The 22,481-nt window shown below is 42.6% G+C and overlaps 1 long non-coding RNA gene, 1 other non-coding gene and 1 pseudogene across 2 annotated transcripts in view; 2 read left to right on the plus strand and 1 right to left on the minus strand.

Moving 5' to 3' along the window:
• Positions 1–22,481, plus strand: part of LOC141418087 (uncharacterized) — a 115,049-nt gene that overhangs the window by 91,068 nt on the left and 1,500 nt on the right. The window lies entirely within an intron of this gene.
• Positions 3,217–7,092, plus strand: LOC109691518 (S-adenosylmethionine decarboxylase proenzyme-like; annotated as a pseudogene).
• Positions 19,893–19,998, minus strand: LOC141418277 (U6 spliceosomal RNA). The gene has a single exon (XR_012442961.1). It is a non-coding gene; the product is annotated as a U6 spliceosomal RNA (small nuclear RNA).

Consider the following 22,481-nt stretch of genomic DNA (forward strand, 5'->3'; position numbering starts at 1 on the left):
CCAGTTGGGTGGGGGCAGCAATGAGGTCATGTCTCTTATCTTTCTCTCTGTTAGTAATGTCCCGGTTATAATATACAGATATGGCTGGTTGTATTAGTTGATCCAATGACTTTTCTCCTTAGGCCACAGACTGAGTTTTCTACAAATATTTGGGGCTGTTAGAAATTTATCTTTGAGGAGAACCTCTGTCACCTGTGACTCTGGGTCCATCGTGGTATGTTTTCTGATAGCCTCCTTAAGATCACAATAGCCAAGTGATGGAAACAGCCAAGATGCCCCACCACTGATGAATGGATTAAGAAAATGTGGTATTTATACACAATGGAATTTTATGCAGCCATGAAGAAGAATGAAATGTTATCATTTGCTGGTAAATGGATGGAATTGGAGAACATCATTCTGAGTGAGGTTAGTCTGGCCCAAAAGACCAAAAATCATATGTTCTCCCTCATATGTGGACATTAGATCAAGGGCAAACACAAAGCAAGAGCACACAAGGGAGGGGTGAGGATAGGTAAGACACCTAAAAAATTAGCTAGCATTTGTTGCCCCCAACACAGAGAAACTAAAGCAGATACCATAAAAGCAACTGAGGCCAATAGGTGAAGGGGACCAAGAACTAGAGAATAGGTTAGATCAAAAAGAATTAACCTAGAAGGTAACACACACACACACAGGAAATTAATGTGAGTCAACTCCCTGTATAGCTATCCTTAACCAGCAAAAACACTTGCTCCTTCCTATTATTGCTTATACTCTCTCTTCAACAAAATTAGAGATAAGGGGAAAATAGTTTCTGCCAGGTATTGAGGGGGTGGGGGGAGAGGGAGGGGGCAGAGTGTGTGGTAAGGGAGGGGGTGGGGGCAGGTAAAAAAAAAAGAAAGTAAGGGGATTTTCTTTAGGGCGTTGCTGTAAAGCAAAGTTGTTATTTTACATTGACATCTGACACTGGAGAGCAGGTCTCTGAACCGTTCTGGGCTCCTCACTTGAAGAATGAGGGATCTGGGCTAGGTTAAACTACTTTCTTCCACTTTGAAATGGCTGAAGTGACATTAATGCCATTTACCTTCTTTACCATTTTTTTTTTGATTTAGTAATGCTGGGGAATTGAACCCAGGGCTTTGCACATGCTGAGCAGACATTCTCCCATTGAGCTACTTCCTCAGCCCCAAATATTTTTTTTCTTTACATTGGCTGTACTGGGCTTGAACTCAGGACTTTATGCTTGTAAAGTGGCACTCTACTGCTTGAGCCATATCATCAGCCCCTTTTGGTGTGGATCTGTCAAGGGGACAGCCTGTGTCCCTGTAGGTAGGCACATTTATTCCATCATTTCCAGGTGCCACTAGTATTGGGGCTCATTGTAAATGGTAATCATTTCCAACCTGAGTGGCCTGGGCCAGAACCCATTGCATTTCTAATGAGGAAAGAGTCTGGTCTAGTAGAAGTATAACATCCTTTCATGTCATTTGAAAGGTTTGGATCACAGAGATAAAGGCTTGAATGTATTTGTCTGGGCATCAGTACAGCTGTTTAGATGTTTTTAAATTTCCCTTAGATCTGGTAGCTGGAAGGGGACATAGACTTGCCCTCTTCCTACCATTACCTGTTGAAGGGGGAAGCACCCATTAGGACGTTTTGAATATTGGGGTGGCTTAGAAGGTAGGGCAGAGGGTGGAGCAGTAGGAGTGGGCCTTGTCATTGATGAGGGGCTTTTCTGGTTCTCCTTTCCATGTTTATCCTGTGGCTTACAAAGAATGGCCAGTGTTTGAATATCTAAAGAGTAATTGTGGAGCCAATCTGAGATGAAAGAAAATTTGTATGGGGATCTCAGTTTACTTTTTTCTCTTTTACAGAAAAGATCTAATTGGAGTATAGTGTTGTAATTTAAGGAACCCTGTGAAGGCTACTTCTCTTAGTCACCCAAGGCATATCGAAGCCAGGCCTCAGTACAAAGCTTTTAATATATTTTTTTAATGTTTTAATAGGTAGGTCAGAAGACTAGAATGGGGCAGGTCCATCTAGAAAGAACAAAACACTAGGATCCTGTCTTTTAGCTAACAGCAGGCAGCCTCTTTAATAAAGGCTACCTTTTTAACAAAGAAATAAATCATTTGTAAAGTTAGAGAAGGGCATTTAGAGGGCATCCTGGTCAATAACAGTACCATATGTGACAACTAGTGTTAATATTTGGAGGGAAAAATTTATGCCGAGGCTGAAAGTATAGAAAGTTTTAAATGAAAAGTTTAGAGACCACAGTAATGTGCTATTTCTGGGACTATAACCTTGAGCTAACAATTGGCTTACAAGGGCTGGGTCTGGTGCCCCAAGATGTGAGGTGGGGCTAGGAGAAGGGCTTGCACAAGGCACCACTCCTTCCCCCCCTACACATACACCTGGGACAAGTGACCCTGTCTGCCTAGGCCTGATCCTGTGGCCCGTCACCCCTCCCCACTTCCTGTGTACTCTGCATGCATTTTATTCTAGGGTAAGTGCCGGCGGGCCACAGCCACCACCATGTGTGGCTGGCAGCCTAGGATGTGTGTTGGATTCTTTTAGCTATGGTAGACATTTCCTCTGTGCACGAGCATGCCTATTTGCTTTCCTTCCTCCCCTTGTGAGGGCAGAGTTAGGGAGTTAGCATGGCAGCTGCAGTTTTTTTGTAAATGGTTTTGTGTTAGCAGCTGATTTAAAGTTACTTTAGACTGAGAGGCCTGGCAAACTAGTTGGAATAACTTAAGTCATAAGGTACCATGCTGCAGGTTTTTCATGGGAGGCAGGGTCCCAGTGAGCCCAGGGAGGGGAAGGCAGACAGAGACAGAGGACACATGGTGAGACCATGGAGGAAGCAGAAAATGTGTGCTGACATCTTAAGGGAGGAGAAGGCAGAGCCTGGAGGCATGACACAGGCCTGAGGGATTAGCCATCACCTGTGTCTCTAGGTTGCTCCCATTGACTGGTACTGGAACACTTTCAGGAAAAAAAAAAGCTCCACTCTCTGGTCGCAGTCTCAGGAAAAAGGGACATTAGACAGGACAGAAAAGAGAAGCAGTAGTCAGATGACATAATCAAACAGGACTCTCACAATGTAGCATGAGGCATACCTGAATAAACCCCAGGCTTGGTCTCAGCACCACAGAGAGGGAGCATGAACTCTCCAAGAGCTGGAATCGCCTTGAGGCAGAGTTGGCAGGGAGTGACTTGTTTAACTCCATAATGGGAAAGTTCCTCAGGAAGATACAAAGAGGCAGACAGTGTGAGCAGCGCAAGAAGTCTGCTTACATGGGGAAGGAGGAGGTGTGGGAGAGGATTTGGTTGATATAGAAACTAGTTTAGACACTAATAGAATCTGCACAAGGGAACAGAAAATACCGAGGGAGGGTTTGGTGCGGAGATAGGGAAAGGATTGGACATAGGAAAGTTCCTTCCATTTACCAGCATGCTCACAGAAATTGTAAAAATTCCTTAAAATATTGGGATCAAAAGTGCCATTAAGTGGCCATTTGGATGCATTGTCCAGTGGATATTGGGGCCAGGCCTGATTACAGACAAAAATGAGCTTTCGGGGCTTAAGATCAGGCATGAGGTATAGGGGCCCAAGGTTGGCCAGGAGACATCCCAATGGGGAGTCTGAAGGAATTTTGGAAGGTCCAACTCCCATGGTGAGGCCTGACCTGAGGAGAGATATCAGGTCCTCAGGAGAGAGAGAGAAATGTAGAACACCCAGAGGGAACGTCTTCACCACAGGGCGTCCACAGTTCCTAGTGGGTTCCCAGGGATGAGAGCGAGCTGTGACTTAGAGCTAGGTTTTTGAGGAAATGAGAGAGAGAGACCAGAGTTCAGCATGTGAGGAGGACTCACCGAGAGAGAGAGGACCTTGAGGGAAGATTGGCCGGTGGTGGATGGCAGTTGGCGGTGTGCTGGGGTGGAGGAACTTCCCTGTGAGCTAGTGAGAGAGTGGCGTTTTCTAGGATCGGGGGTCCCAGCAAAGCAGCTCAGATCCCGGAGGAAGGGAATGGGAGTTGAGAGAGAGAGAGAGAGAGAGAGAAGGATGGGGTGGGGAAGGCTGGAAGAGCAAGGTCAGTACTGGGGAGGGCAACCTGATCTGAATCATGGCACCAAATGTTAGGAAAAATGCTGCTCACAAAGAAAGCTCACGAGAAAAGTCTCACGTCCATAGAGCAAAGTTTAATGGCAGGCAAACTGCCAGGCTGGCTGGGGGAAAGATGGCGCAGCCCCGAGTCTGGGCAAGGAGTGGCTTTTATAGAAGGGGGAGGTTAAGGAAGTTAGTGCATGTGCGGGAGTCTCTGGTAGGGGTGGGCTGTCTTAGAGCATGGGAATTTGTCCTTGGGAGTTTCTCAAGTGAGGTCTGAGGGTAAAATGGCCACTGATTTAGAAATGGTGACATTATTGTTCTATCAATCTCCATAAAAGCCCAAAAGGATGGGGTCCAAGAGCATCTCGATGGGTGAACACATGATGCCGGGAAGGCGATGCTCTAAAAGAGGCTGTTGAAGTTCCTCCAGTGCCCCCTTTGCTACCCAGTGTGCTGCCTGTAGACCTAGCTGAATTTCTGCCCCATCCTAATCTTGTTTACCTTTGAGGATTTTGAGGATATGCAGCCTGTAGGCCAGAAGTTCCTCTTCAGGTAGGCTAGCCAAAACCCGTTGCATCTGGGTGGTTGCCAGAGTGACTGCCAGACAACCTCTTACTTCTCTAAAATCTAACTCCCATACTAAGCAACACACCTAAGAGCCACCATGACAGGAAGTACCAGACCATAAAAAGAGCACTAGGGGGCTGCACATTTTCTCAAAGGGAAGTTGGAGGTTTTGTTCTCCTGGTGGCAACCCCATGCAAACCTAGGGTCTGGGTTCTCAGGCTATCTCAAGATCTGAGTGAGATATACTTTTGAAGGATGTGTAATGTTCAGTCTTAAGTGTGACAAAACTGACAACAGGAAGCTCGTGTACCCAGTAAGAGTAGAGTGTTTGTCTCCAAGGGTTGCTTCATTTAGAAGCCATGTAGCACCACCCTCTTTTTGAAAGTGCTGCTTTCCTGTTGAAGCTTGCTAGGGATTATGGTGAGTTTGATTCAATTCAAAGCTTCTTTTATTCTTGTAAGGATTTCACAAAGCTTTCTCACCAAGGGTACCCACATGGGAATTTCTAGGAGGAAATTGCTTCTTACTGCAATTTTCCCAAATAGAGCAACATATTGTATGGGTTGTATGAATTCTGATTGTTCATACCTGTACAGTGGATTTCCCAGAGTGTTCAGTAGTCAGTCAATCATATTGAAACCAGAGTTTTAGGCCCCAGAACCAAATTCCTCGGGTTGTGCCTGTCCGGTCTGGCTACTCGCACCTATATGCTAAAGAAAGAGTTGGTAATGAGAAGGGCAGAGAAAAGACATTTGCTGTGTGGCATGGTCACTCATGGAAAGAGGTACAGTCAGCACTCAGCCTGGCTTCAGCCATCTTCCAGGTATTAGAAATAAAGTTAGTGGTGGTCCATTTTCAAGGCAAAGGCATTCAACCATGGCTACTTGCCTGTGTATCAGCTTGTGGATGATGGGGGAAGGGCAACTGATAAGGGAAGGGAGGGGTAAATCACGAGAAAATAGGTTAAAAACTGTGTAGGAACCAAAAGGCATATATCACTGGGAGACCTTCTCACCACAAAAAAAGGCAGATAGCACTTCTAAAATTTGACCAATCTCAAGAGAAGCATATTTTAAAATAACCCAGTAAGAATTAGGTGACATTGGGAAAAGAACGTACACTCCATAGTACTCAGCCAATGGGAAACTGGGGGAGAGACCTACTTGCAAGCAACAAAATGCTTTTCATAACCTCTGAGTGTGCCTGGCTTACTGGACACCCACTCTTGCAAGACCACCATTAAGGTCTCACTTCTACTGCACTTCACATGTCTCTGAGTCCATTCTTTGAGTTTGGATAAGTGAGTATATTTCTTACAACAGGGACACACATGAGTTTTAGGTTTAAATGGACAAAGAATTATGGCGGGGGGCAGGAGGTATGCACAAGTTTAACAGTCCCAGTTACATGTGTGGCCTGTTTGATCATCTCAGACTTGATTTGGGGAGGAGTACCAGAGAGAAGTTGTCATCACTTGAGGGGAGCAATCTGGTTAGGATGAGCAAGTTATTGTTGCCTGGTTGTCTGTCCTGGGGAGGTTTTGCTGTTCCCTTTTTGGGGGGAGTTTCTCTCATCCTTCATTGTAACAATGTCATCAGTCTGTCCTTCCTGGATTCCAAGGTGATTGCAAAGTGATTACAGAGGGAACAGCTCAGAGCAAAGAACATAGATACAAAATGGAGGCAAGGGGTGCCAAGTTTTTCTTGTGTTTTTAGTTAATTTCTGGAAGGAGTCAGTGTTTTTCAGAAAAGCAGTTTAAGCTGGACACTGGTGGCTCACGCCTATAATCCTAGCTACTTGGGAGGCAGAGATCAGGAGGCTCATGGTTCAAAGCTAGCCCTGGCAAATAGGTCTAGCTAGGTTTGGTGCCCTGAGTTCAAGTCCCAGTACTGCAAATAAATAAATAAATAAATAAATAATATATATACACATATATATAAATATACATATATGGAGAGAGAGAGAGTGTGTCAGACAAATAGTTCATGAGACCCTATCTCGAAAAATCCATCACAAAAAAGGGTTAGTGGATTGGCTGAAGTGATGAGACCGCCTACTTAGTAAGCATGAGGCCCTGAGTTCAAACCCTAGTGCTGCAAAAAAAAAAAAAAAAAACGCAACTTAAGTACCTGTTACAAGATCAAACCCTGGAAATTCTGATGAGTGAGCTGGACTAGGAGTTATGGGCTAGTTAAACAAAGAAGGTAGCTTTACTGCAATGAATGTCAGTCATGACAGTGGAATTTGAGACCTGATACAGGTTCTGTCACTGATGCCACACCGTTTGATCCCTGTAGGTGTCTGATGAGTGGAATGAAATCGATGGAACTTATTAGAAAACTTACTTCACTCCGGAACCAGAATTTTCTTATGCTGACTTTGAAACAAACTTAGTCCAGACCAAAAAAATAATGGTTCAATGTATGTGAAACAATAAGCACGATATGATATATCAACAGAATGAAGGTCAAAGACCATATGACTATCTCAATAAATGCAGAAGAAGCATTCAATAAGGTTCAATATTCCTTTATGGTAAAAAAAAAAACCAACAAATTAGGCACAGAAGGAACATAACTCAAAATACTAACACCTCGCTGGATGCTGGTGGCTCAAGCCTGTAATCCTAGCTACTCAGGAGGCAGAGATCAGGAGGATCTTAGTTCAAAGCCAGCCTAGGCAAGTGGTTCATGAGACCCTATCTCAAAAAAAAAAATCACAAAAAAGGGATAGTGGAGTGACTCAGGGTGTAGGCCCTGAGTTCAAACCCCAGTACTGCAAAAAAAAAAAAAAAAGTACTAACAGCTGCTTACGAAACACCCATAATCAATATCATACTGACTATCATACTGACTGGAGGAAAGCTGAAAGTGTTTCATTTAAGGTAAGGAATAAGACAAGGATGTCTGCCTTCACCTCTTTTATTCAAATATACTCTGTATTAAGTCTTAACAAGAGCAGTTAGGCAAGAGAAAGAAATAAAGTCATCCAAATCAGAAAGAAGGAACTTCAATTATCCATGTTTGTAGATGACAGGATTGTACACAAAGAAAAACCTAAATACTCCATCAAAAAGCCATTAGAACTGATAATAAAATTCAGTAAAATTGCAGACACAAAACCAGTAGCATTTTATATACCAATAATGCACTTCCTGAAAAACAAATTAAGACAGCAATCTCACAATAGCTAGGAAAATAAAATATTGAGTAAAGTTAACCAAGGATGTAAAAGAGCTCTATGTGAAAATTATAAAGTATTGATGAAAGCCATTATAGAGAACACAAAAAAGGAAAGATAGTCTGTGTTCATGGATTGAATTATGAATACTGTTACAATGGCCACATCAAAGGTATCTACAGATTGAATATGATTCCCATCAAACACCAAATGACTTCCTTCACAGAAACAGAACAAAAACAATCCTGAAACTCATGGAACCATGAAAGACCCAGAATAGTGATTCTAAGTGACAAACGAACAACAAAGAAAGCCACTCATGGCACCTCTGGTAGGTGGTGTAGCTTTAGGAGATAGCCCTTTGTGGACAATGCTCTCGAATGGGATATTGAACCTTGGCCCCTTTCTCTCATTCTTTTTGCTTCACAACCACCAGGAGGTGAACAGACCATCTTCACCATATGCTCCTGCCATGATGTACAGTGATGGGGCCAAGAAACCATGATGGGAACCTCTGAAATAGTGAGCCAGAATAAATCATTGCTCCTTGGAAGTTGATTTCCTCAACTTATTTTGTCACAGTGATGGGAAGCTAACACATTCCCACAAACACACACACACACACACACACACCACACACAAGTGAATTGCAGATAAGGATCCCCATTGAGGTTGAACTTGGATTAACACCAACTCCAAAGCTGCCCTCCCTAGAGGTTTACTTCTTCATATTTCTGTCTGCCTCTGCACTTCTGGGCTCTGTGTGCTGTTCTCCTTTCACCTCGTGAAAGCCAGAAGTAAACTCAGGTCTTGAACAATCAGTCCAGACTCTTGCTAATGATCCTGCAAGTATAAGGTGGTGATCACTCAGACCCCCCAGCTCAGTACTCTTCAGCCTTTCTCCTGCCTAATTCTTAGGAAGTTTTTGGTTTTGATTTGTTGCGGGTTTGTTGTTGTTGTTTGGGAACTGGGGTTTGAACTTAAGGCCTACACCTTGAGCCACTCCACCAGCCCTTTTTTGTGATGGATTTTTTTGGAGATAAGGTCTCATGAACTATTTACCCAGGCTGTCTTTGAATCATGATCCTCCTGATCTCTGCCTTCTGAGTAGCTAGGATTATAGGCATGAACCACAGGCACCAGGCTCCTGGGAAGTTTTGGTGTCAGCCCACAGACAGCCCTGAGAGAGATAAACAGAGAAACAAGATTTTATCTTTATTATTAGATGAGTGTGTGTGTGTGTGTGTGTGTGTGTGTGTGTGTGTGTGTGTGTGTGATCTCCTCTGGGTATTTAAAAGTCCAGGAAGCTATCATTCAAAATTAACAGTGGCCAGATGTAGTTGCTCATGCCTATAATCCCAGCACTCAGGAGGCTGAGGCAGGAAGATTGCAAGCTTGAGGCCAATCTGGAATACATAGCAAGATGCTATCTTCAAGAAAAAAGGTTAGCAGTGCTTATCTTCACACAGTATAAGTTAAGTGACTTTTACATTCTTTTTCATGCTTTTCTGAATTTTCACAAGCATAAACTATTATTATAAGAGAAAATAAGTCATTTTAATTTTAAAGAATAGAGTGAGGCTTAGCCAGGCATGGTGGCTCACACCTGTAATCCTAGCTACTTGGAGATCAGGAAGATTGTGGTTCAAGGCCAGTCAGGGCAAAAGTGTGAGTGAGACACTACCCAACTAATAAAAAGCTGTGCATGGTTGTGCACACCTGTCATTCCAGGTGTGCACAAATAGGAAGATTACAAATCAGGCTGGTCTGGGGCTAAATGAAAGATCCTATCTCCAAAATAATCAAAACATAAAAGGGCACTAGAGAAATGGTTCAGGTGGTAGAGCATCTGCCTATCAAGGATAAGACCTCAATACCAAAAAAAAAAAAAAAAAGACAGAAGCTTAGCACTAATGACAAGGCAGTGTTTCTCTGGATATGTCCTCACTTGTACTGCAGATGCTCCGCCCCTTCAAATTCTTCCCAGGTTTTTGAGGAGTCTATGACAGGGTCTTGTGTGCACCCTGAGACTAGAACACATGGGGCTTCCATTCCCTGCCTCTCCCATAGCCATGTCTCTGTGAGTGCACTGAGGGGAAGCCCTCCTCACGTCCAGGAGTGACTCACACTACTGCTGCTGGGCACCCACCAGTGTCTCCAGCAAGGGCCTGCAGGTCTCACCAGGTTAACATCCTCTAAATTGGCCCAAAATGACCTTTTTTCTGAGTTTCCTGCTTGTAGCTACCCCAGAGGACATTGCTACCTTCCAGAGCCTGGTTGTGATTTTCTTTTCCTTTTCTTTGCCTTTGGTAGAAAAGAAAGATAAGAAATAAACAGGTGAATTTCTCAAACCAGTCCTACAGTTTTACCTCCTCAGGTCAGAGAACAAAGCACTCCTATATCCCAGTTTTCCTGGAAATCTCATAGCAAGACCCTGTTGGCCTCCTGTTGGGAGGCTTCCTGGAGCCACTGAGAAAGCCAGCAGGACCTCCAAGGCTGAAATGCCAGATGCTTGTTTAGTTTGGCAATGGAGGACCAGAATGTGATAACCCAAGGCACCTTTTGGCAGCTGTTCTGCCAATTCAAGTCCATCAGACATGAGGTGACAGCATACCTTCTCACAACCCCTAAAACGGAACAAGCCTTGCTGTGGAAGTCACCCCCTCACAGCTGAACCTCCCAATGTTCTCCAGAGAAGCACCACTGACACCAGAAACCATGACCGATTGTGACCACCACATAACTTAACCTCAATGCAGTGAATACAGAAAATCTAGGTACATGCATTCATATATAAATTGGGGTGTCTAGATTTTTCTGAAAATCAGAAATGTTGGCCTTTATTTCATCTACATTTCCACAAGCCAAAAATCACAAGAAATAGGTAGTAAGTGTCCATTAGAAGGGGCTGGGCATGGTTGGTACATGCTTGTAATCCCAGTATTCAGGAAGCTGAGGCAGGAGAGTCATAAGTGTAATGCCAGCCTGAACTACAGAGGGAGATGCTGTCTCAAAACAAAATCATGGGGGGAAAAGGAGAATAATGGAGAAGGTGAACCAAACCAGGGTATACAACTCATATGGAAATGTCACAATGAAACTCCCTGTACAACTATTATATACTAGTAAAACATTAAAAACAAAAATACAAAAAAAAAAAGGAAGGGAGCACCCCTTCCAGGTTCCTACACATCCTACTCTTCATCCTGCCTTCATTACACATTCCTTATCATCCACTTAGAAGTCATCTATTGTGAGTCTAATACAAAACAGGCTTCATTGTAGGTATTGCAAACACAGCAGTGACTGAACAGGAAAAAATGGCTGTCACAGAATTACATGAGCTAAATCGTAAAATATTTAATATGTGGAAATTAGTGCTCAGGACAAAAATTCAGGAAGAAGAGCTCCAGCATTAAACTGTTGGCTATGGAGCCATGAACATCCTCAGTGAAAGGTGACTTTTGGAAAGAAACAGGAAGGAGGTGAGGGAGTGAGCTGTGCAGTTATCCCAGCAAAGGGCCATCAGCTAGAGACAAGTATGACTGCCACATCTCCCAATCTGGTGAGCAGTGCAGAAGAGATAAGATCAGAGAGACATGGTGTGAGTCTTGTTGACCACTGAAAGGATCTTGCCACTCACAGGTGAGATAGGAAGCCTTTGAGGGTTTATTAATTATATTCGTGCCGGAGTTACTGATTTTCTTACAGTACAGCTAAAAAGAAAGCAAAACACATGTGTGTGATCATGTCACCACTCTGGCCTCTGTAGACATCTGAGTTTGCAATTCCTGTCATAGTTTACCTGAATAGCTTGATGGAGAATGAAATATTTAACTGTTTCTACTCTAATTGGCAAAGTCAGTCATGTCAGCTAACTTTTGACCATGTTAGTTAACTTTCAGCCTCCTTTGGTGGCCTCCTTTCTCTAGCCTTTAGAGATTCCATCACACCACTCATCTATCTCACCCCTTAGAGTCCACCCTTCCCTCCCTTTCCTTGACATTCCCTAGCCCTACTGTCACCTGGGGTGTCCCACACCACTCTGGTGGCCCCATCCACAATGTATTCTGGGTCCTCTACCTGGAGCTGCTTTGCCTCAGGACTGTGTGATTCCTTGACAAGGAATTTGTAGCACCCTAACATTTACACAGCAGCCACACCTCGCAGGTAAACTCAGTAGGTGAGTCCCACACAGGAAATGATCCTTGAGATTTGAGGAAGCAGTTTCACTTCTCACTCTAAAGCAAACTTTTTGGGAATTGTTTCACCAATTACAGGAAAAACTTTATACTCAATCAGAAGGCTAGGTACCAGGACTTAGCTTGAAGTATCATATTTGATTTGAGAAAGGAAAGAAATTTGGCTCAAAACAGTCTACCAGAATGCAATTTGAACAAAAACAAATGAAACAAGGTAAACCAATCAGAATAAGTTTTTGGTACATAAAAGAAATGAAAGAAGAGATCAAAAGAGAAGAATGATCCACAGAAAAAACAAAAATGTGGACTAACACAGTAGACTTTCCTTCTTTTGAGTTCCTAAAGTATGTTTGATGGTTGGAGAAAAGGCTAACATTGTTTGATATGGCTCTTTTTTTCTTTTTCTTTTTTTTATTTTGGTGGGTCTGGGATTTGAACTCAGGCCTTTGTGCTTGCAAAGCAGGTGCTGTACCATTTGAGCCACACCTCCAGTCTATTTTTTTTTTTTGCTCTGGTTATTTTAGAGATGGGATCTTGAAACTATTTTGTGAGGTTGGCCTCAAACTGCAATCCTCTTGATATCCTGTCAAGTAGCTAGGATTACAGGCATGAGCCACCAGCGCCAGGCCTGATATGGTTCTTGATGTAGAGAGAAGAAATATTTCAGGCACTTAAACAGAAGAGGGTAAAGAGACTTAAGGGGCATAAGGTTACCACTTCCCTTGAGTGTGTTGATACCAGTAAACTATGACAAATTATGTAGGTTTATAATATAAAATATGTACAACAGTTGCTAAAATTCTACATAGAGGTATAATAAAAATGCCACATAAATCAAAAATGAAAAAAAAGTTTAAATGTTCTGTAACATAAAGGAAGACAGGAAAAAGAAAAGTGAACCACCAAAGGAAAAGAATGAGAGAAGCTACAATATAGACTTGAGCCCTTCACATACCAGTATTTTCAAATGACCATGGACAGGTGGGATGCTAGCCCAGACTCCAGAATCCTATTATTTTGTGCTGTGAACCTTCATTTACTAAAATGCAGGCTTGCATTCTCTGACTCTCCCAGAATGGTTAAAGTCACATTTCCCCCTTGATTTTCTTTTGACTCATGACAAGCTTGAAAATGTTCTTCAAAGCCGCAGACTTTAGAAACTAGTGTGGTAATTAGGTACATGTTCCAATGAACTAAAGCTAGATATAATATTCACCACTTCCTCTGACACAAGGAATATTTCAGATATTCCAGAATTAAGTTAAGCCTTTTTCTACCTGCCCTCTGGCTTTTAACCAAATGTGAGGTCAGTGTTGTATTACCAGGAAGGGGTTCTTCAGCTGGTTGTATGATACCCACATACACTGTGGTTAGAAATGCAATGAAATAGCATGACATAAGTAATATAAAACCATCTATTTTCTCCCTGTCATCTCTGAGTCTTGTGAGCTAATTCCTAGAGCTCTTAACTTCCTTTTATATAAGAATATACCTTAAGTATTGTGCAAATTTAAATGTGACTATGCTGAGCATAGACTAAGGTAAACAGTAAGCACTTAATCCAGTTGGTCTTCTATATTCATGTGTTCTATAGTCACAGATTCCACCAACCTTGGGTTGAAAATATTTTTTTAATTGTCACTAATTGCCTAGCTGGCCGCCATTTTCTCTCCTTTTAATGGCATCCTTATAAATCCTTGCTCTCTTTTTAAAAAATTTGTGACTATACTGAACATATACAGACTTTATCTTCTCATGATTCTTTAAACAAAATTGCATAACGATTTATGTAACATTGTATTTGACATCATAAGTAATCTAGAGATGATACGAGAGGGTGCATGTAGATTATACGCTAATACTATGCCATTTTTATAAGGGCATCACAGAGTTTAAAAAAACTTTTTTTCAGTATCTACCAGGGCCAGTCCTCCATGGATACTGAGACAACTGTGCTAGTTTTCCTCCTTCTAGCTCAGTTTTCTGCTAGGCAGACAATTTTTAGAGTAGAACTTTGCTGTATATTTTCATGTGTTTTAAAATTTTTATTTGATCACCTGGAGAAGAAAATAGTACAGTTGTTAATCATGCTCAGCCTAACTCCTCTGGAAGGTGACTATTTGGTCTATTACCCAGTCTGGAACACTTTTGAGAGTGAATCCATCCCTGCAGGACTTCAGGAAGATGTGGGAAAACCAGGAGGCACAGCCTGAGCTCAGAGATTCAGCTGTGGCCCCTGTGCCCTATAAGCCAAATCACAAAGATGTCACAGCAGCCAAAATGACAGGCCTGGATTCATGTGAGGTCATGGATTGTGTTTATGGGAAAAGACCACTAACTCTCAGCAGGTCCCTTTTACTCTTCAAACTTTTTTTTTTTTTGGAGGTGCTAGGGTTTGAACTGAGGGCCTCATGTTTGTTAGGCAGGCACTCTACCACTTGAGCCACTCCATCAGCCCCCATTTACTCTATTTTATGCCATTTATCAAAATTTCTTTTCTAGTTTCTAATTTGCAAGGACATTGACTAATTCACAGAACATTGACATTATAGCCATGAGTACAGAGGAGCCCCAAAAGTAAAGTATTTTAGGAGTTACGCAGCTCAATAGCAGGTAAGATTTGTATCAGAGAACAGTGCCAGCAGTCAAGTTCATACTGTTGACCCTAAGTCATTAAGGGAAGTTTGACTCATAATCAGATTATATTATTCAACTGCATGCACTTTTCATTTGTTTTCTTTTTCTTTTTCTTTTCTTTTTTTTTTTTTGTGGTACTGAAGTTTGAAATCAGGGTCTCACACTTGCTAGGCAGGAGCTCTACTACTTGAGCCTCAGGCCCAGTCTCCCCTCTTTTTTTTTGCATTAGTGTGGGGAGTGGATTATGAGATGCCTATGAGAACTTGACATAAGCACAGCTGTGCCCAATAATCGGCAGGTTGAATTTGGCATGGCCCCAGTCACAGAAGAGTGCAAAATGCAGCACAGCTGCTTTTCCTAAGTTGTTTACTTTCAGAGAAGTAGGAATGCAGGTTTCTCTTGTTACAATGTCAAACCCCTCCCCAAGAACAGTTGCTCCACCTCCTTGTTTACCACTGGATATAAAAGATTCGCTGAAGAAGGACGCAAGTCTTTTTGATGGGGGATTGATGGAAGAATCTTTTGGATGGGGATTTTGATTGGCTGCTGCTGGCTGTTGTGTGTCTCTACCAAAGCAGGTTTCTGCACTAAGAACTTTATACATAATAAGCTTTAGAAAAGCTATGCTAAAGAAAAGCTTAAAGAGAACATGAGACAGTGCAAGTCTAAGGACAGAGACTTTAAGAGTTATGCTAATATGGTTTTTTAGATGCAGCTGCTGTTTGTCTGCAAGTCTTTAAAGGGAACTTGGGACAGTGCAAGTCTGAGGGCAAAGACTTTAAGAAAGATTATGCTAAAGAAAAGCTAAGAGAAAACATGGGACAGAGTGAGTCTAAGGAAAGAGACTTTAAAGAATAGAAAAGAAGCAAGGTTTTAAAGAAAGACTTTAGAAGTAAGGTCTTAAAGAATAAAGAAGAAAAGAAGAGTTATTAAAGAAAAGAAGCAATGAGGCTCTGTGCATCTCCATCCAAGCACCCAGCACACCTGGCCCCAGCTTTGTGCATGTTTGTCTATTTTTTGTCCTTTCTGCATCTCCCGTTGCCCCCAGTTAGGTCAGCAAAAACAGGAGAATGAAAAAGCTCACTCCACATTAGTTATTTTTTCAGTGTTTCGCATTTTTGCCCAGGACTGGCCTCAGGCACGATCCTCCTACCAACACCTCCTATATATCTAGGATTATAGAGATAGGTGCCATCACATCTGCTCATTTAACTGCATTTCTATTCAAAAAGTTTTTTGTTTTAATTTTGTTTGGTTTCTCAAAAAATAAATGTTTTACTGTTTGAAACACAGCCAATCAGAAAATATGATGGGGGTCTTAGGTCTGGTATTGTCTCCATGTTATGGGAGGCACACATGCTTCAAGGGGCAGCTCATTCTCAAAAGGAAGAGACAATGAAGAGTCTGTGTTGTGTGTGACCATTTTCTCCTTCCAAAGTCCTGGGTGTGGCAAATGACCGGGTGGACACAGTGTGACATAATAAATGTCCTTCACATGGAAGGAAACATCAGGAGTGTTTCCTAAACACAGTATCTAGTTGTGCATTTTATTAACATTAACCCCGGGGACAGCCTTCCCTTAGGGGAGGCATCAGCCATCTTCTGGTATAAGTCCACGCTCCACCTAATGAATGCTTCCCCCTACCCCATAACCAAGGTCTTCACCTCCAATATCATTCTGGGGCCAAAATTTGGGCTCCAGGTAGTTCTTAAATGCATCAGCACAATATAGCTGATAAATTAAGGCCAAGGCCAGTTTCTGCTTAATTTCAAAAGTTGACTGTCTGATGTGTCTCTTATTACAAATCCTGGGCAACCTCATTACCCAACATAGACTATTAAGGTTTTAAATTATAATGATTACTTTTTAAAAGACTGTCAGAAAATGGTCAACACAGAAAGACGAACATAAACTCTTTTCTGTTAACAGTTTGCAAAGAGTAACTGAGATCCACAAACTAATCACTGCTTACAAGATGACTTTAAAAACATTTTGAGAGCCAGGCACCCAGTGGCTCATGCCTGTAATCCTAGCTACTGAGGAAGCAGAGATCAGGAGGACTGCAGTTTGAAGCCAGCCTGGGAAAATAGTTCTGTGAGACCCTATCTCGAAAACACCTTCACAAAAAAAAAAAAAAAAAAAGGCTGGTGGAGTGGCTCAAGGTGAAGGCCCTGAGTTCAAACCTCACTACACCCTCTTGCCCCAAATAAAACAAAAACAAAGAAACATCTTGGTCCAAAGCAATTAAAAGTCCAGAATTAGTTTCCTTTGCTCGTCAGTGTCAAAGATCAAAGACATTATAGTTCAAGTTTTACCCTCCCCAAGTTTCTTATCTTCTTCTTTTTTTTTTTTTTGAGACAAGTTTTTGCTATGTAGCCCTGGCTGGCCTTGAATTCATGGTCTGCCTGCATCAACCTCTCAAGTGCTCGGATTATGTATACCATATCCTGCTCGTGTTCCATTTTGACAGAGGGATTCTCTTTCTTGGGTAATGCGGTGACTGTTTTAGCAGCTATAGCTTAAGCTGAGCCTTACAGAATGAGTGCAGTTCTAAAAAGTGATATTATTGAATGCTAAATCTTTCATGAACCACACTGGGGGAAAGTCCAAATTGTTAACTAGTAGGAATACAAGAATATCACAGGACTAGCACCGCAACTACCAAATTTAGAAAAACGCTCCATCCCCAGGGCAGTTAAACCAGAACAAAATTATATTCCCAGAACTAAGTGCTTGGTCTAAACCAAAGACCTGGCAAAGACCCCAGCAAGTCTGAGCAGCACAGAGAGGAGGAGGAGATCTTGGTTTGAGCCACTCAGTCTATTAGCATTCATGCCAGTTGTCCAGAAGCCATGACCTGCAAACTTAAAATTAATTGGGAAGGGAAGGAGGGAGGAAGAAAGTACCGCCAAAAGCTTAAGAAAGAAAGGAAAGGCCGGAGTAAGGGAGGGTGGGAGGGAAGGGGAAGGGGTGGAAGGAAGGAAAGAAAGAGGGAAGGAGGAGTATGTCTAGTTGGGTGTGGTGTAATCTCAGCACTCAGAAGGAAGAGGAAAGAGGATTATAGATTCAAGGCCAGCCTGGGCTACGTGGTGAGCTCTGTCTCAAACAAAAGGGTAAGGGAGGGCAATGGAAAGGGTTGAATGGACCAATGTAAAGCACACCCACAGTGGAGATACATTGAGAAACCCCTTTGAACATCAACTTAAATATTCATAACAAAAAGACAGGACTGGAAAATAGGTACGGTGTGTCGGGGGGGGTACAACTGGGAGAGGAAAGGGTGAATGAAGGAGATTAAGGTGAAGGTATAAGGTTGATGGACTTCATATACCTATATGAAATAGAACAAAGAAATCTCTTGCTATTGCTTTAAGTGGGGTGGGGAGGAGATTGAGGGGAAGAGACAATGGGGGTGATCTAACCAATGTACAATATAAGACTATTTGGAATTGTCACAATGAATCACCCCATACAACGAATATATCCCAATAAAAAATTATTTAAAAAAGGAAAAAACAAAATGTATGTCCGAAGATTTTCTTTTCCCTATAATTGATTACTGTTCCAGCCCCTCCAGATATTAAGCTCTCTGAGGCTCCTGTTATCCGCCAAGAAGCCCAGGAAGCCAGAGCATGTATGCCTGTGTAATCCAAGGACAAGCCACAGTCGCTTGATAAAGCCACTGCTGAGGGACAGCACCTTCTGCCCAGGACAGAAAGGCCAATGTCTGCCTTCTCCTGACAACCTTCTGAAGCCAACAGTGGACCCCATGCATTTGGGATCTTTCTTCACAAAGACAGCCACTCACTTGTGGATAAACTCCATGAACAGCAGCAAGCAGCAATATCAAAACAGCACATGATCCAAGGGATACAGCCTCTGGCCTCAGCTTCAACAGTTGGAGGCTTAAAGCACAGCTGCTCAGACAGACTGCATCAGATGGCCACAAAACATCTGTGTGACCTGGTCCCACCTAGAGCTTCCAGCTAAGCCTGCTGTTTGCTACCAAAGTTAATTCCACTCACCTGCTTCTCCATGTTCACAGAAAAATCTCCCTAAGCCCAACCTCCTCTGGATTGAACTCTCTGGTCCATGCTGCAGCCACAATCATTCCCCACAGAGCAAGGACAAGTAGAGTAAGAGTACTTATAGAGAGGCCATCTCCAAAATGACTGGCAAAGAAGAGGTGGGTCTCTGCAGCCGTACTCTAAGCTGGAAGATACCCCCTGCAGTGGAGGAGGAGAAGAGACAGGCCAGACACGTAAAGAGTAAACACTACCACTTCTCACAGGAGAAAATTGGAAAGTGGGGTATGAAGTAGATTTGGGAATAGGCAGGGAGCCCGGGGAGGGAGGAAGGGGACAAGGATAGTAGTGGGGGGTGAGTATGATCAAAGTACATCCTATACATGTATGAAAATGTCATAACAAACCCATTATTTTGTACAATATACACTAATAAAAATTTTTAAAAGAAAATAGAAAATTGAGAAATAACTACTCCCTCAATACAAAATAATACTATCAGCTTGTGATGCAGGATGGAAAGAAAGGGCTTCTCATTAAATGGTGTGATTCCCTCAATTGTGAGATACATCCTGTTAGAAATAAAGTTAGTGGTGGTCCATTTTCAAAGTAAGGCATTTAACTCTGGCTGCTTGTTGATTGTGGATGTTGGGGAAGGGCAACTGATAAGGGAACATAAACTGGAAGGGATAGATCACCATAGAGTGAAGAAATGGGTAAAAGCTGTGTACATGCCAGAAAGCACATATCACAGGGAGACCTTCCCACCACAAAGGAGTCAGATACCAGTGTAAGTCCATGTCTAAAATTTGACCAATCCCAAGAGAGGCATATTTTAAATAACCCAATAGGAAATCTAGGCAACATGGGGAAGGGAGAGAATGTACAGCCCATAGTACTCAGCCAGTGAGGAACTGGGGGAGGGACTTGCACACTAGACAATAGAATGCTTGTGATCACTTTGGGTGCCTCTGCTCACTAGGCACCTGATCTTGCAGGGCCACCATTAAATTCTCACTTTCACTATAGTCTACATGTCTCTGAGTCCATTCTTTGAGTTTGGACAGGTGAGCACGTTCTCACCCATCCCAATTAGAAAGAACTTAAGAGTGAGTCTTAGAATCAGTGAACTACAGTGATAATAGCAATAATCCTTCCTGGAGTCAGGCACTCTTTTTTTTTTTTTTAATATGGAGCACTTAAGCATTTGTGTGTCATCCTCGTATAGGGGCCATGCTAATCTTCTCTGTATGGTTCCAATTTTAGTATATGTGCTGCTGAAGGGAGCACGAGTCAGGCACTCTTTGAGCCTTTATTTCTGTTGCCTCATTTCATGCTCAAAAGAGTGTTAGGAAGGCCAGTATTATTAATACTGCCCTTTTACAGATGAAGACAGAAGTAGATTACAGAGTAGGATTACTAACTGGTCCAAGGTCACAGAGGTGCAGTAGACAGTGGAGCCAGTGTGCGACTGAACACCTACTCTCTTTCATACCACCATACTCATTTGGGAAGTACAGAATTACATAGAGAAGCAGGAAAACAGTCATTTGCCATCCTGTCACTGAAAGACATCAAAAATTTGACATTGAAGCTAGGCATAGTGGTGCATACTACAATCCCAGCACTCAGGAAGTGGAGGCAAGAGAACGGTAAGTATCATAGGGAGCCCATAGCTCAAAAAAAAAAAAAAAAAAGACACTGTTCCTATAGACAAATAATAGTGAATTTTCTTTTTTACTTTTTTTGTAGTACTGGGGTTAAACTCAGGGCCTACACCTTGAGTCGCCCCACCAGCTCTTTTTTGTGATGGGCTTTTTGGAGATAGGGTCTTGGGAATTATTTTACCTGGGCTGGCTTCAAACCACGATCCTCCTAAACACTGTCTCCTAAGTAGTTAAAATTACAGGCATGAGCCACCTCATCTGGCTGTGAATTTTCTATGAGACTTTTAATGATCAGTAATTTTGAAATGATTTTCCTTATAGGAACCAAAATGAGCCATTACTAATTGTTACCCTGAAATTCTTGTCCAAATTCTAGAGCAGTCCTGTTAGAGGTCCTTTGAACGCCAAAATTTTTGTTGGGAGTTCTGCCAATCCCCTCCTCCCTTTGCCCTCAACTGTCAATCAAGCCTTGTCGGGACTGCCACTCAGAGGGCTCTGAGTGGTAGGGTGTTTCTTGTGTCAGTGCCAAGTTACTCTCAGACCCTGGACATTGTAACATGATCCTGCTCGTTGCTTGCTGAAAATGATCCCAGGCCCTTGAGATATCACATGGCAAACAGCTAGAGGTTAGGAAAGTGTGACTTGTGTTTCTGGCAGCTGGCAGCCTCAGAGGACCAGGCCCTTCCACAGCCTTGGAGCTCTCTGGTAACCGGATGGAGTGGAGACCTGGGGTGGGAGAATGGCCATCAGCCCACCCCAGAAGGTATCTGACGCCCAAAAGCCAAGTGGGCTGAACACATGTGCAAAACGAACTTGAAGTCCTTACCCGTGCAGTCATTCATGACCAGCAAACCCAGACGACTGGAAAGCAGGTTGGCAAGATCTTCTGTGTCGAATGAGAGCATCATGCTGAGATGACACATTTCCCCTTTCAATCCACACAGAAGGAGCTAGGTGTGCTGCCCTCTACAGTCAGGCCCTCCAAACACCCGACATGCCACTGGGAATGCCTGGGTATAGAAATAAGCTCGCGGCTGCTATAGGTTTCTTCAAACTAGGTGAGGCAAGCTTGGCTGCATTCTTTGGGGCTTCAGAGCCTTGTGAGGGATTTTATTATTTATTTATTTATTTAGTGATACTAGGGTTTGAACTCAGGGCCTCACCCTTGCAAGACAGGTGCTCTACCACTTAAGCCACTCCATCAGCCCCGGGGAGGAATTTTAAATGTTCTAAGTCTTCGTTCTAAATATAGTACAGAAGTCATCTTGCCTGTTACAAGGTTATTTGCAGTGCTAATTCACATTTGAAAGTTTTTGCTTGTAGGATAAGACTTTTGGTTTGTAAGGTAGTAATTCTCCCACTGAATAAGTGGACATAGAGGTTTGGTATATTTTTTAAAAGAGCAATGAGGCATAATCTTTATATTTTGGGATTAGACCTTTGTTGGGTGAGTTTCTCTACTATAAAAACCTCTTCCCTCTCCCTTGAATGAGATGTAAATTACAAGACATTAATACTAATACTAATAACTAATACTGTAGTTCTTTGAGTGGAAAATTGTAAACCAATGGAGATTATTAATTGTTTTAGGAATATATAGTTCTTGAGAAGAAGTGCAAATCATCATAGATAGGAAAGAAAATAATCCCCTCATTCAGAAGTCTTTGTGGGCTAAGGGTGAGACAAAGACACAGGCTTAGAGCCAGTGGGTCAGGTCCTCCCAGGGATCAGGAGCCCTTGGGGCTTGTTTTGACCAAACGAGCCAAAGAGCAAAGCCTTTATAAAGAGGCTGTCACAAGGCAGGAGCAGGTGAAAGTGCAGGTGATTAAGATGAGGAATGACCGCTATGGGAGCCAGAGGTACAGTGTCAAGCATGCTATTCTGTAAGCGGCTTTCATGGAAATGAAGATGTCTCCTGGAAAACAGCTGATTCTGCTGATTCCAAGGTACTTATTGGTGGTACTGGGGTTTGAACTCATGCCCTCACACTTGCTAGGCCACCAACTCTTGCTACCACCCACACTTGCTACCAATTGAGCTACTCCACCAGCTCTGTTTTTTATAATGGGTTTTTTTGAGATAGGGTCTCATAAACCATCTGCTTGG

Source organism: Castor canadensis, chromosome 16, assembly GCF_047511655.1.
Source record: "Castor canadensis chromosome 16, mCasCan1.hap1v2, whole genome shotgun sequence".
In the NCBI taxonomy this organism is placed as follows: Eukaryota; Metazoa; Chordata; class Mammalia; order Rodentia; family Castoridae; genus Castor; species Castor canadensis.